Raw genomic sequence first — 15,370 nt, forward strand, 5'->3', positions numbered from 1 at the left:
AGAGGATGCAAAGTTAAATCCATCATAAAAATATACTATACACAGACACACGTATATAAAACATCTGGGAGACTAGACATCAAAACGTTAAGGTGATTATACCTGATTGTTCTATAAACCCACTTCTTTAATAAAGAAAAAAGTTAAGGCATGGTTGTCTCTAAGGTGCTAGGTTGATGGGTGGTCTTTACGCATTTTTAAAATATCCTCACATTTTTTGTTTTCTTCAATTCTATGAAAGACTTCAGTTACTTGCATGTTTTCGTGAAAATTTTTTAAAGAAAGCTTATAAAAGATCTGCATTGCCATCTTTTATCCAATCCCCCTCCTGCATTTGATAGTACAGAAGGGGGAGCAGGGGCCCAGGGTGCACCGGCTCTTCTTCAGGTGCAAGAAAATTGCCCTAGAACTGGTGACAAAAAGCCACTCAAAACTGTGCTTGGTCCTAAATCTTAACTGTGCCTGGCGGCCCCCGTGGCATCCTTCATGGGGCACCTAGTGGTCACAGGCCAGGCCTCGGCCAGATGACGAGCCGAGAAACTCCGGGTCACCTGCCATCAGGCCTCACACACCTTTCCTCCACCCAGAGCTTCAGAGCAAGGCACCAGATCTGGTCCATAAGTGCTGCTTTCGCTTTACAGCAAAGAGCAAAGCTCTTTTGACTGCTGCCCGCATAGGGCACCTCTTGGTCCCCTCCTTGTCACCTGGCTCCCCTTCTCTCCTCCACATGGGCTGCTGACTCACCTGAGTTCTATCCACCTTGTGCTTCCTAGAGCAGGTCATTCTGTCTCACAACCTCTGTGTTCATTTGGGATCAGCACGGTTTCATGGGCTGCTCTCAAAGCCATAAACAATTACTCCTATACCTTTCCCTTCACCACTTCCTGTGAAGGGCCTCAAAGCAATTCTTTGACCTGTGGGATTGAAACAGCATTCTTAGGTGGGAATTCAAATAGGGGGCTACAAATTGTTCACGTCAGAGTCGGAGCTCTTCCGAGGACTGCCGTTAAAGCTCCTGCATTATGCATTTTTGGAACACTTTCTACAAACATCTTACCCACTAATGTATGTATGAGTTTGAAAGTAGAACCCAAACACTAGATTTCTCACAGTAGTGAAAGTTGTGTATTCATTAACTTTGTAAAACTACCATAAAGTCAATGAATCAGTTCCTCTAATCTTATTACAACCAACTTAGGATCCATATTTTCTTTATATAAAACCTCATGGTAAAATCTCATAAATCTTTAAAGAAGCCATGTATTGTCTTTTTAAAACCTAGTAGTTATAGAGTTGCAGATTTCATTTTGTGCCACAGATCAGTAAAGAATCCCAGTACCATGAGCTTTGGATAAGTCTTTAAAAAATCAACACATGTGAAGGGAAAACATGAGCTTCAGCACCATTTGCAAATTTTTGATGAAATTCAGAAGGCAATCATTGCTTTCCTGTGGCCATGCTAACATCCTCTCTGATTCACTTGGCATAAAGAGTTAAGATAAATGTAAAACCGGAAAAGCAGACACCTAGAGACAAATGCATCATATTCTATCAAGCCTGCAGTTAATCACTGTTGCCCCAAAAGCTACTTCATTATGGTAACCAAGAAAAACAGAGCACAATTATGCAGTTTAAAAGGTTTCAATCAGAATGATGAATGGTGGTCTTTGGGTAGCTTACTAACATGTTTAGAAACTTATTTGTTTGGATTTTTTTCTCTCGAGAGAAAAACAAAGGAAGGTCAACATACCTTCCAAAGACTTTAGCTGGAAATCCATCGCCGAATGGAACTGATGTGCGTCCCATTAAATTAGCTCTCGGAATGGCATGGCAGGCGTAAGCATTCAGAGCTAAGTGTCCCTTAGGGACGACCTCCTTTGACAGAAAAGGAAACCAAGGCTCAGCCAGGAAACAGGTTCGCCCAAGGTCACAGACCTCTCTCTGCTCACTGGCCAAGCCCCAGAGACTCCAGCTCTCTAGTCCTGAAAAAGCCTGTTCCTCCCTCTCTGGAACCTTCCTGAAGATGTGGGTGGCATTGAGTTAATTGAAATGAAGGTAACATGCCCAACATAAATAACGGGCATGCTGAGATATAAAATAAAAAGGACAAAAGAAACATAAAACTACAAAGTACCCTTTTAAGCCAAAGTGGATGTGCAATGCCTTCCATGGGGAATTTGAGAGCTCAGGAAAATGTTGCTTTCAATAGGTGGAAATACTACTTTGCTCCTCTTTTTTCTTATCTTTTCCCTGTGTCTTTGAAAAAGATGACAGGGTACCAAACGCGACTTTGCCTTTAAACACACCATGAACACTCTGGAAAAGGAGCCCCAAGTCTCTACTTAATACGGTCTTTCATGGTGCTGCAATTATTATTCAAAGCTGCGCTTGGCCAAAGCTGTGCCTTGCATATGAATATTCAACCTCATGAACCACGAGGCCATAAATGATCTCATTTCAGGGGAGAGGGAGAAGGGAAGTGGGGGAGCGTCTTAGCACTCGTTCTGAAACCGACCTCACGTGAGAACCACCTTTCTGGGGCTTCGCCTTCAGCAACATCTTTCATTCAACAAACACTAAACACCTCTTGAGGGTCAGGTAGTAGGTGAGTTTCCTGTGGCTTTTGTCACAAATCACAGCTAACACGGTGGCTTAAGGTAGTGCAAATGTATTCTCTTACAGTTCTGGAGACAAAATTCTGAAATCGACGTGTTGGCAGAGCCCTTCCTCTGCAGGCCCCTGAGCAGGAGCCTTCTCTTTTCGGCCTCTAGGGGCTGCTGTCCTTGGTGCTTTCCTCCACCTTCAAGGTGCATCTCACCTGCCTCTGCTCAGTTGTCACGTCAGCTTGTCTTGCCTTTGTCCTCCTTTGTCCTTGTCTTACAATGGTCCCTGTGATGACACGGGACCCATGCAGATTACCAGGAGCACTTCCCCACCTCAAGATCGTAACTTACTCGCACCTGCAAAGGCCCTTCCTCGGTAAGAGGGGGCACATCAGGGAGGCAGGGGATGAGCACGTGGACATCCCCGGCGAGGATGTCCTGTCGACCTCTGACCCCGTGCTGGATTCTGGGGATTTAAAGCTGGGAAGCCGGCTAGTGAGATGGGCAATCAGCAGATGGGTCTGGAACCTGGCGAGCAGTCCATGGGGACATCCACAACCCCAAGACGGCGGCTGCTGGAGGACCCTCCCCACGACTTCCCCATTCAGAACAAGATTTCCTCCAGAAGCAGAGAGAAGCCCCGGATGGTCCCCAAGGACTTTATCATTGGGCCCTCAAGGGGGACTGATGGGGGTAATCAATCAAAACAGCAAACAGCTGGGACTCCTCCTACGCCGTTAGCAAAGGAGCGGAATAATTAACAGTTCAAAAAGCAGGCGGGAGGCCTCAACATGCTCTCTTGCCTTCGCCAGGTCCCGGTGCCAGCCCCAGTGCCAGTCCATGTGCCTGATCCTGCCCCTGTGCCCTGCTCTCACCATTTTTTCCCCTGCCATCATGACCATGCAAGTAAAACCTGGGCATTTATAATCTGTAAGGGAACTGTAGTCTGGGATTCAGCCCTCTTCATTACATTTCATCCCCTTCCTCTCCACCTGGGTCCCAGAATCTGTTATTTTCTCCCATTTCTCTTCCCTCCTACCTTAATAAATTACTGGCCTAACTCACCCAACACGCTCTTGAAATCCATTTCTGCAGCATAGCCAAGAACCTAGTAAAATCCAGTTACACTGGGACAGGACTCCTCTCCTTCTAGGAGGTGATGACAGCCAGCCATTCGAAATATGCCTGAGACCATCCTCACAGCAGCCCTGACCAAAGGGTCTGACAGTAAACGCAGAGAAGAGAGGGTGCACTCTGCACGTGAGGGAGGGGCGACTCCCCAGGGAGTCCCCAGCAGGCCCCATTGGGAGGTGAGCTCCACGTCTTCCCAGGTAGCCGAGCTGGGTCCGCTGGGGCTTGCTTCACTTTTCTTCTTCCAAGAGTGGATGTGCACAGTGGAGCCAGGAAGAGACCGTCCGCTCGGGACCCTCCCCAGGACGGGGAGGCAGCCTCCCAGGGCACGGCCCTACCTTCCTGACCACCCAAAGAAGGCATCTGGAGCTGCTTCGTGCGTGTGTCAGCAAAGCAGCTCGAAGGGAAACTGAGCAGGCAACGTGTTCTCCTTTCCAAAACGGCCTCACTTCAGCTCGCTTAATTGACGATGGCGGGGCCCAGCAGATGACATTCCAATTCGGAGACCTTCCCAGCTCGGGGCCTCTGGAGCTCACGAGGACTAAACAGATGCAACGGAATGAACAGGTAATTACCCAAGCCGCAGGCAATTACACAGTCGTGTCCGTGGGAAATTAAGACCGAGAGGTGAGGAAATGAAGTTGATATTGAAGTGAGCTGTTGGTTCACGTAACGCCCCGAGCCACCCGGCTGCATGGAAGACCCGGGGTTCACAAGACCCCCGTGGGATCCCAAGGAGGCAAGTCCAGAGACCCGAAGGCTCTCGGGCAGCCCTTTCCCCTCCCCCTGCCACCACCTGGCAGGGTCACACATTTCCGAGGAGACATTCAGTTGCCAAGACCACCGCCGTGTCCCTCTAGTGTTTGCATTCACGGACCCTACGCAGTGACGCCCGCGGGCCCAACCATCTTCTAAACACGCTGTTCTAGAAACTGGACTATTTCAGCCAGCACTCTGCGCTTTGACCCCACCTACCACGGGTGGAATCAGCTGGAAAAGTCTAATTCGGGTGATGAGGAATCAAAAGTGCAACAAGCCTGGGAGGAGTTGCAAGCGCTTGACAAGCTTTCCTTTTGGTACCCAGACATGGTGGCCCGTTGAAGTGCAAAGTTGGGATGCCTGTTTTGGAATTCCAGTGAAAGCCTCCTCAGTCATTTTCCATGCATGTAGTCTCAAAAGCGTGCAACCTCTTGGCTTAGCGATCTGGGGCTGACTAGAGAGTGTAGGCAGGAACATTTTTAAACAAAGCGCCCCAGCCGAGCAGCAAGCCTGTGTCATTGTGTTTCTTTTCATTAATTATACTGCGGTTTAGAATTTGTCTGATAAGGTGATCCAGTAAAGCTATTATTCATGTCTCAAAACTCAAAAGTTAAGAAGATGCCTCGAAAAGGCTCTTCAATAAATACCGTCAGCACGAGGCATCCACAAGATAAATTCAACCCCAGCCGCTCTGAACACCGCGTAAGAGGGGATCGTCAGCAGGTTTCTGCAGTGGCCACGGGAGGCCCCTCGACCCACGTTCTCGGGGGGGGGGAGAGCACATGGAGATCCAAATCATCTCACACCTGTTAACACCCCATAAAACAGTCAGTGGGGAGGATCGGGAGGGCTTCTGAACCCAAAGCCATCACCACCCCTGGGAGAGAAACAGGAAGCCGCAGGCGGGTGGTCCAAGGGGCCGTCTGAACATTGGGGTATCCACACAGCCCTTACTCCAAGCTTTGCCCCCACTTGGCCAGGTTAGCAGAAACCCTCAAGCCACTGGGCCCCTGACTCTCCCCTGCCAGCTCGTCCCCCCTTCCAGGATGCTTACCCATGACATTCGTTCCTGGTGGATGCAATCTGAGGTTGGGGTTAAAACCAGATGTTCCTCCAGAAATCCCAGTAAAACCCACAGAAACTCACAGAGGGTTAAGGATGCAGTGGGAGGGTGGGAGGGGTAGAAAGGAACAGCAGTTCTCCCTCCCCTCGCCCAGCGCCTCCCGGCACAGGCCGACCCCCCGAGCAGCGGAGCCCCCAACCTGACCTCTGTACCACCCACCCACACCCTCTCCAAGAGAGGGCTCTGCCCTGACCCTCCCCCCCCCCCTCAGGGCAGGTTTCACCTTAGAGGGTCATCTCAGGCCACAGAGGTCAGTCATGACCACCACAAAAATCGGGGATAGTCCAGGGCACTGGACCTCCAAAGGGGAGGGCGATGTTGTCTGTGTCCCTTGTTGCAGGAGTCTCCTTGGCTCTGATGCAAACTCCCAGCTCCAAGACCTCCCTCCTCAACCGCCTTTGGGGTCTGAGAACCAAGAGGCACCAGGAAAGAACCCTGAGACCCAACCTCAGCCCCACGAGTGGGCCCTGCATTACCAGTACTTCTCGCCCACCTTGAGTCGCCACCTGCCGGGTTCTGCTCTAAAGTCACTGCAGAGGGTTGGCCAGGTCTCCCGGGGCTGTGCTGTGACCCTCAGCCCCAGAGCTGGGGCTTCCGCATTTTGGAGCAAGGGGGCTGCCTTTAGCAGAAAAGGCGTCCCCATGCCCTTCACCAGCGCACCCTCGGACATCTGCGTCGGTCTCTTACCTCTGCAGGGGGCAAGTCTGCCAGCCTCTGTGCGCCCATTCGTGTTCAAATACAGGAATTTTCCAAAGGCTGTGGACACAGCATCTTCCTTCATCCCAAGATGCACTCGACGCCTTCCCTCTGCGCACCTTCGTGCCTCCACACAGAGTTCCTGGGAAGCCGAGGCGCCGTGGCTCCTTTTATGTGTCATCCTGGCCAGATTCTGGCACCCATGTGTTTGGCCAAACACTGGCCTAGATGTTGCTCTGTCGATGAGATGAGCATCCACCATCAATGGACTTTAGTAAAGGGAATGTGAGTGGGCCTCAGCCAATCGGTTGGGTTGCCTTATGACTTATGGCAATTCCAGAGGAAGAGGGAATCTGCCTCAAGATTACAACACCAACTCTTACCAGCATTTCCAGGCTGCCGACCTGCCTACCGAGTCCACACTTGCCAGCCCCACAATCGTGTGAGCCAATTCCTTAAAATACACACACACACACCCCACGGACACATATATCTTATTGGTTCTGTTTTTTTCTGGAAAACCCTGACCGGTAGGGCCATTTCTTTTACATACTAAGTAATTTTTATTCATTTGCAAAATGGTCCTTACATAAAACAAGCCGACAAAGTGGAGATGAGAATGACTAGTAGTGCATCTTGTATAAAATGCTTGTATAACCACATTAACAATATCTAGCAAAGGGCTCTCTCTTTCCAAGGCAGTGCCTTTGACAGTTCTCACTAGAGGCAAAATTTTAGAAGTCAACAAATCTTGGGCGGAATCTCTTTGCCTCACTAGAATGTTTCATATAAAAGATGACAACCACACGAGGCAAAATCCCGTGCCTCTATGTCAGGTAGCACCCTGGCATCAGCTGTGGCCAGGGCCAGATGAATTCCCAGACACCACATATCTGATAAGGAGCCCAGTGGGCCAAGCCCCATCTATTCTGACTCAAGGGACACTTCTAATGAAGAGCTGTGCAGTAGGACAAGTCCTGAAAAATTAATACCAGATCTGGATGAAATGGTGGATATTGCAAATTACTTGTATCACAAATTTGCAATGGATGATTTGCTGTAAAATATTCAAAAGTTCCCGTTTATTTGGTGTAAAACATCCCTGGAATGTTTCCTACAGTGAGGCATGCCAGTTAGCTTGATTTTATGCAAAAACACCCAAAGCAGAGTTGATAACATGGAAATTCAAAAACTGCCCGAAGTATTTAGATACACTACCTTGAAATTAGCTGGATTTCCCCCATACATTTGCTATTAAGCATTTTCCAAAAGGTAATTAGCAACAAACAGCTATTTTTCTTCAAAGCCAGTTTACAATTTGTGGTGAACTAATTTGGGCCCTAATTGGCAGCGTCAAAAGGAATTCTTCTCATAACCATAAAATTAGGGTACAGATTGGAGTTGCAAAAGGAGAAAATATGAAACAAACGTTAGCTAAAGCAACAACTTTATCATACTATTGTTTAATCGAATCATATTGCCTTGCAAATGTACAGCCAAATGCTTTATATTTTGTATGTGCGATTTCAAATCCCTTATTTTATCTTCCCAATCACAAGGTAGGCCAGAATTACTGAGCCCATTTACAGATGACAACATTCAGAGCCAAATAGCTTACATAATTAGTTAAAAGTCACATCGACAATAAATGATGTGTTGAACTCTATCATTTATTTATTCATTTTTTCCCCAAGTTAAGCACAATAATTTAGCAAAAAATTCCTTGCCTGGCATAGTGCTACATTCCCTGCGGCTCACTATTTAATGAAGCAGACAGAATCAGAAACAAACAATGATAATGGAAAAGTTGCAACAACCACAAAATGTGTAATAGTGTATTTGAGGATCGGCGAGAAGGAGCATGGAACCCAGGCAAGGGAAGCCTTCCTAGGCGAGATGACATCTGAGCCAGCGCTTAAACGCTCCAGGACTAAGAGGAGCTGGTGGAAGAACGTTTGAGTGAGATCAGCGGTTTGAAGGCAGGAAGTTGGAAGAAAGGTGGCCAGAGGTCACCAGGAACCAGAACACAGAGACCTTGATGGGTTAGCAGGATCTTCTTTGTTGTTGTTGTTGTAATTTTTTGTATTACTTTTCTTTTACAAGCACTCCCTCCCCCACCCCCTCCTCCCCTAGTAACCTCTAATCTGCTAACTGCTTTCTATCTCTGCAAATTTACTAATTCTAGTCATCTCTTATAAGAGATAGCTCAGATAATTTTTGCCTGTATGTTTCTGGTCTGTTTCATGGAGCATAACGCTTTCAAGGTTCTTCTATTTTATAGCTTGTCTCAGAACTTCATTTTTCTTATAGCGGAATAATATTCCATTGTACGTATGTCCTACATTTTGTTTATCCATTCATTTGTTGATGGACATTTGGGTTGTTTCCAGCTTTGGGCTATTATGAATAATCCTGCTAAAAAACACTGGTGTAAAAGTTTCTGTTTTCACTTTCCTTGGATATATATCTAGAAGTGGAATTCCAGGTCAAATGGAAATTTGCTATTTTTTGAGACCCCGCCATATTGCTTTCCACAGTGGCTGCACTATTTTACATCCCCACCAAGGCACTAGAGTTTCAATTTCTCTGCATCTTCTCCAACTCTTACTATTTCCCATTTTTTAAATAATAGCCATCATTGTGGTCATGAAGTAGTATCTTATCATTTTAATTTGCATTTCCCAAATAGCTAACGATGTTCAACATCTTTTCATGTATTTATTGGCCATTTGTATATCTTCTTTGGAGAAATGTCTATTCAAGTCCTTTGCCCATTTTTTTAATTAGGTTGTTTGTCCTTTCATTGGTGTATTGTAGGAGTTCTTTAAATATTCTGGTTATTAAATCCTTATCCAATATGTGGTTTGAAATTATTTTCTTCCATTCTGTAGGTGTGGGAGGAAGGGCGCCCGGCTTGCCACAGTAGCAAACGGTGCGGCAAGAAGTGATACCGCTTCTGCCCACTGGGCCTAGATAAGGTGACCACGCCTGACTAGGCCTTTGCTGCTAACGGCTGGCTGGTGCTGCCCTCCCCCTTTTTATCTCCCGCCTAGCCCAACATCCGGCCAGCTCTCACTCCCCCTTTCCCCTCTCCTATTCCAAACCTCTCCGCCAGCCCTCTGCCTAGCAACCGCTTACAATCACCTATCAGGAAGCAGTACCCGCCCGCACCTATCAAATCCTTCCACGCAGTCCCTAACCCTATAAAGCTATGTCCCCTTCCGCAATAAACCGGACTTGCGTACCAGACCTGGTCTCCGCGGCATTCTTTCTCCCCTCGCCGCGCGTCCTCCACGCCTGAGAGCCCCTCTGAGGCTGTCTGCCGCAGCCTCAGACGCCTTTGCAGCCAGCTGACCCCTCCAAACCCCCCCGTCAGCGTCGGGGTGCAAGCCGCCCCAGCCGCAACTGGCGCCCAACGTGGTGGCAGTTCAAGTCCGGTCCGACGTGACCACTGCCTCACCCCCGTGGGACCTCGCTCCCACCCCTTCGCCACGCTCTCAAGGTAAGGACCCCCGTTATCGGCCCCCGGCAGAAAAATGGGCGGGCGTCTATCTTCCCGCCAAGCGCCGCAAGTCAGAGCGCTTGCTGGCCTACTAGCCTGCCACCAATGCAAAGTTTCGGGCAGGCAACTCCAGGCTTACTGGGATCTACTGGTCCCCTTCAACCCCTGGCTTTCACTGCCAATCTCTCGGGCCCTGATACCTACCTGAAATTGGCCCCACCTATCAACAAGGCCAGCCACAAGCCGGAAAATCCACACAAGATTATAAAGCAATCAACTCTGTTCCAGCAAACGCCCACCCCCTTTCACAACTCTTTGGGCTCCCTACTATCTACATGACAATGTATCTCTGGGCTAGTGAAGGCTGATATAATTAATCCACTGGTATGAGAGAAAAACATGGCAACATTGGTGTTCTGTTTTATTTCCATGCTAATTCTAATTGGACTTCTTTAACCAAGATATTAAAATTAGTACAAAAATTTTATCAAGGTTTAAAAAGAAATTTTCAGTTGTAAATCAATAGTTTACTCCTGAACTTCAAGTCTCACTATAGTCTTACAGTAATTATCCAAAAATGTGTGCTAATGGTCTGCCTAACTGCTTCTCAAGTTATTTTAGCTGATTGCTGATAACTGATAGGAATGTTTCCGAGCACAGGCTTTCGTGTTGCAGGCAGCATGGATTCCAGAGAAAATCTTGAAAGGTACAATCTAAAATGTGCTATATAACAGAGGATTTAAAAGCAGCTATACTAAGAAACTAAGAATTATGAATTAATTGTAAACTGTATGTTTCTGTTACTGTGTTGTGATTGTTCTGTGTTTGTCTGTTCGTTCAATGTCAGTGTATATTTTGATACCTCCGGATGGTAAATATAAATTAATAAAAATTTATAAAAGAGCTCTATACAAATGGCCAATATTGCATGCTACTAAGTATTTAAAGAAAAGTTCATTATTTCAACAAGCTTGTTTAATGTTCACAGTATTGTTATAAGAGGTTTGCTTGATAACTTTGATGTAGGCTATATGGAATGTGTTTTTATTATTAAGGAAACAGAAAATAATTTTGTCCTGAAATAAAATAATTGACTATTGGAAAAAGTAGAGTATAGGACGAAACCTGAGTGAATGCTAAAACTGCAGAAGATTAATGGACAAAGAATTTTTACAGTTAAAGTTAAATAAAATTTAATGGGTCTATCTATAAAATTTTACAGGCTTTGGTGTCGGGTAGTATGCTGATGCAAAGTTGAAAATTTTTGTTCTTTCTCAAGGCCTCTCACCATTAATCTGTTTTGATAAAAGTTCTTATCCTCAGTCAGTATACAAAGAAAGTCTATCTAATGTTTCTTGTGCTTATCGTTTCCTTTCCTCGGTGTTCCAAGAAAGAAAGCTTTATCTCTTAAAGGAACATAACGTTCAAAACTGCTTTCTCAAGACCTAATCCTGAACAGTGGCCTTTTGTTCCAAACTAATTATAAGAGATTTGTTCTTTTACCTTGAAAGAAAAATTAAAGTAATAATTAAGTTCATTTAATATGTTATAAGCTAAATAAAGGTGTTTTACAGTGTTATAAAATTAACAACTTTTTCTTCCCTTAAACCCTCTATTAATTAAAGTCGTATGGATAAAAGGTTTCTATGAATGTTTAAAAGTGTATAAAGTTACCAATATTTCAGCATAATATTAAAGAAAAGTACAATATGGTTAATTATAGTTTTAATTATTATAAAAGAGTATATGTCACAAAAACAACCCCTTACCATAGATTAAAGTAACAACACTAGTATGCAGCAATCCCAAATACTGCTAGTTTGTTGCAAAAAGTTAAAGTCCAGTTACATGGCTATCACTTTGTTTTAAAACTTCCTAAGACTTTCTTTAATGTCTTCTTGGACAAATCAAGCCAACTGCATTCCTTTATCTGTAAAGAACCCAACAATAAACTTTTGCAGTGCTTTTCAAGGCTATGTGCATAGCCCAACCATCTTGTACAGTATTTACTGATAGTAATAGTAATGAAAATGCAGCATAAAAAAAAAAAAAACAGCATGTGTTACTTTCCAAAAAGAACAGGTTTAGCCAACTCCCTTATTCATCTGCTCAGTGCACAGAGCTTTGAGCCATCATTAAAGTTTTACAAATGTTTTAAGAGTCCTTGAATATTGTCTCTGATTCTGAATATGTATGCCTTACTGATAAGCACACCACTGCCCTTTTCTCCAAAAACCCCTGTGCTCAAATTCTTCTAGAAATCTTCCACGGGACCTTTAACTGCCATTACCCCCCCACACACACAAGTTGCTCCAGGGCCTCACAAGGCTCCCCCTCTCCCCACTATACCACCCTTTCCCTGGCTCCAAGCCTCTCTCCAACTCCACTACTGTCTTCACGGACGCCTCTAAGACCAAGTTTATTTATATTGCCTACTCTCCCAGCCGTGACTTGCCAACCGTTTACTGCCAAACCCATCCCGGATTGGTTCAGGTGGGCGAGCTACTAGCCATCCTCACTGCCTTCCAACACCATGGCAATGAGCCCGTCAACATCTTCACTGATAGTCAGTACGCCCTGCAAGTTTGTTCAGTTATTGCCCATGCTGTTTTCTTTCCACGTGACACGCCCATTGATCAAGCACTCCGTGCCTTGCAGCGAGAGCTCAAGCTCCGCACACAGCCATAGTACATTTCTCATATTCGCAGCCATTCAGGGCTGCCCGGGCCTCTAGCCATGGGTAATTCTGCCGACCAAACCGTCTCCACCCATACAATAGCCACTGTCGGAGACTTGGTCAATCAAGCCAAACTTCTCCATTCTAAGTTCCACTTTTCAGCAGCCTCACTTCAACGTCTTTTGCCGGGCCTCCCCAAGGAAACATGCAAGCATTTGGTGCGCGCCTGTAAAACATGCGCCCCCTTCTTGCCGCTTGGACCGTTGCAGCCACAAGGGGTCAACCCCCGCAGCCTCAAGCCAAACTCCCAATGGCAAATAGACGTCACCCATGTGCCATCATTTGGGCGCCTCAAGTATGTCCATGTCACAGTCGACACCTTTTCTCACCTTTGCTACGCCGTCCCCTTACCGGGAGAAACAGCCAAGCATTGCATTAAAGCATTGCGGCAAGCCATCTTATTCATGGGAGTCCCATGGGATTTAAAAACCAATAATAGGCCTAGGTATCGCAGCTCCTCATTCGCTGCATTTCTCCAGCTCTACAACATTACTCCCCACTTCGGCATTCCATACAACCCCCAGGGGCAGGCTATAGTAGAATGCATCCACCGCCAGCTCAAAGTGCAAATTCAATAAGAGAAGGATCTACGCCCACATAGTCAACCAGGCGACATTATCACTGCCTGCCTCATTCACATAAACCTCCTCTCCTTTGATAAAAACGGTCTTTCCCCCCTCCATAAGCATTGGGGCCCCTCCTACGCACCAACAGTTGCCCCGATGGTGTTTTGGAAGGACCCAGAAACAATTGGCAGGGACCCAGTCCCCTTCTCACCCAAGGCAGAGGGTTTGCTTGTGTCTTTCCAGAAAATGCCTCCCAGCCACTCTGGATCCCCGGGAGAAACGTCAAACCCGCCACCGGCCAGCAGCAGGTTCCAACGACGGATGATGAGAGCATTCGCCCATCGGATGGAGAGGCTAAATATGGCCGCAGACCTAGCTCATGACACCCTCCTCCTTGGACAGCTAGTACAGCTTGCTGTCCGCGCCTTAGCTTCAAACAAAAAACCTAAAAATCTACGCTCTCTCCTGCTTTTCATGTTAGCTCTGCTCCCCTCCACTACGGACCAGGCTAGTATAAGCCATCGGCCCTTTAACTGGACACTCTCTCTTTAGCAGCAGGAAAAGCTCCTCACTAATAACATTACTGCAGGTGCTCCCTCCTTCACAGTGCACATATGTAATCTTGCCAACCTTCCTGTCATCAGTTCCCTCGTAGACGTTACACACAAGACTCACCGGTGTTGGTACAGCTCACTTACAGGCCTTAACGGCCCTTATAATCATGAAGTCTCAGGCTTCTATATCTGCCCTTCCACAGCCAGAGGCTGCCATGACCCAGCGCACTATTACTGCCCCTCCTGGGGGTGCGAAACCATGGCCCACGGGTGGTCGGGAGCTCCCAATAGGGACCCCTACCTCTCCCTTTCTTTTAAGGATAAAAGTCACAGGAGCAGCATTAAGCCCTACTGGAGCAGCATTACGTTCACTGTCAAAAACCCTGAAAATGCAGGCTGGCTACAGGGCCGCACCTGGGGAGCCCGACTTTACATAAGCAACTATGATTACTGTGCCTTTTTCATTATAAAGAAAAATGCTGCTTCTATGCTAACCACTCTGGCCTCATTGGAGATAACCTCGCACAAGTTAGGGAGGGCCTCCGCAAGAGAAAGCAGGAACGTGAAGCCGGATGGTCTTTCTCTTGGGGGCTGCCCAATGGAATCCTTTCTTACTTTCTCCCCTTTCTAGGCCTGCTCCTCACCCTTGTCCTCCTATTAGCCCTAGGACCCTGGATCATCAGGCGAATTGTCCGGCTTGTCAAAAATCAAGTTAACTCTGTCCTTAGTAAGCCCATCCAGGTCCGGTACCAGCGAATCCGCACCACCGACGAAGACGCACCAAGAGTCTCCATTAATTGCCGTCCTCCCCAAATGGCCAGCCGCCTCTCAACGCACCCAAGCCCCAGCTCCCCTGCCCCTACCCCTTCTCACCGCCCATCCTAACCCCTTACCCTTACCCTTTCCCCTCCCCCGCCCTGTTTATCTAAGGCCACCAACATTCCATCGAGGCGCTGGACTGGTTAGCCAATGACGGGCAACGGGATCGGCCCGCCAGTCAACCTAAGGCAGGGACACGGCCTTTTGCTGCCGCGCTTCCCCATGACGGGTAAGACTGGCCACCTGTGTGGCACGGGCATTGCCCGGCTGGGCGCAATCCCGACCTAAGACAGGCACAGTCCCCCTCCCTCCTCAAATCAAGCTTTTCGGAGGAGCTTAATAAAAACAAAGGGGGAAATGTGGGAGGAAGGGCGCCCGGCTTGCCACAGTAGCAAACGGTGCGGCAAGAAGTGATACCGCTTCTGCCCACTGGGCCTAGATAAGGTGACCACGCCTGACTAGGCCTTTGCTGCTAACGGCTGGCTGGTGCTGCCCTCCCCCTTTTTATCTCCCGCCTAGCCCAACATCCGGCCAGCTCTCACTCCCCCTTTCCCCTCTCCTATTCCAAACCTCTCCGCCAGCCCTCTGCCTAGCAACCGCTTACAATCACCTATCAGGAAGCAGTACCCGCCCGCACCTATCAAATCCTTCCACGCAGTCCCTAACCCTATAAAGCTATGTCCCCTTCCGCAATAAACCGGACTTGCGTACCAGACCTGGTCTCCGCGGCATTCTTTCTCCCCTCGCCGCGCGTCCTCCACGCCTGAGAGCCCCTCTGAGGCTGTCTGCCGCAGCCTCAGACGCCTTTGCAGCCAGCTGACCCCTCCAAACCCCCCCGTCAGCGTCGGGGTGCAAGCCGCCCCAGCCGCATGTAGGTTTT

Source organism: Dasypus novemcinctus, chromosome 6, assembly GCF_030445035.2.
Source record: "Dasypus novemcinctus isolate mDasNov1 chromosome 6, mDasNov1.1.hap2, whole genome shotgun sequence".
Taxonomy (NCBI): domain Eukaryota; kingdom Metazoa; phylum Chordata; class Mammalia; order Cingulata; family Dasypodidae; genus Dasypus; species Dasypus novemcinctus.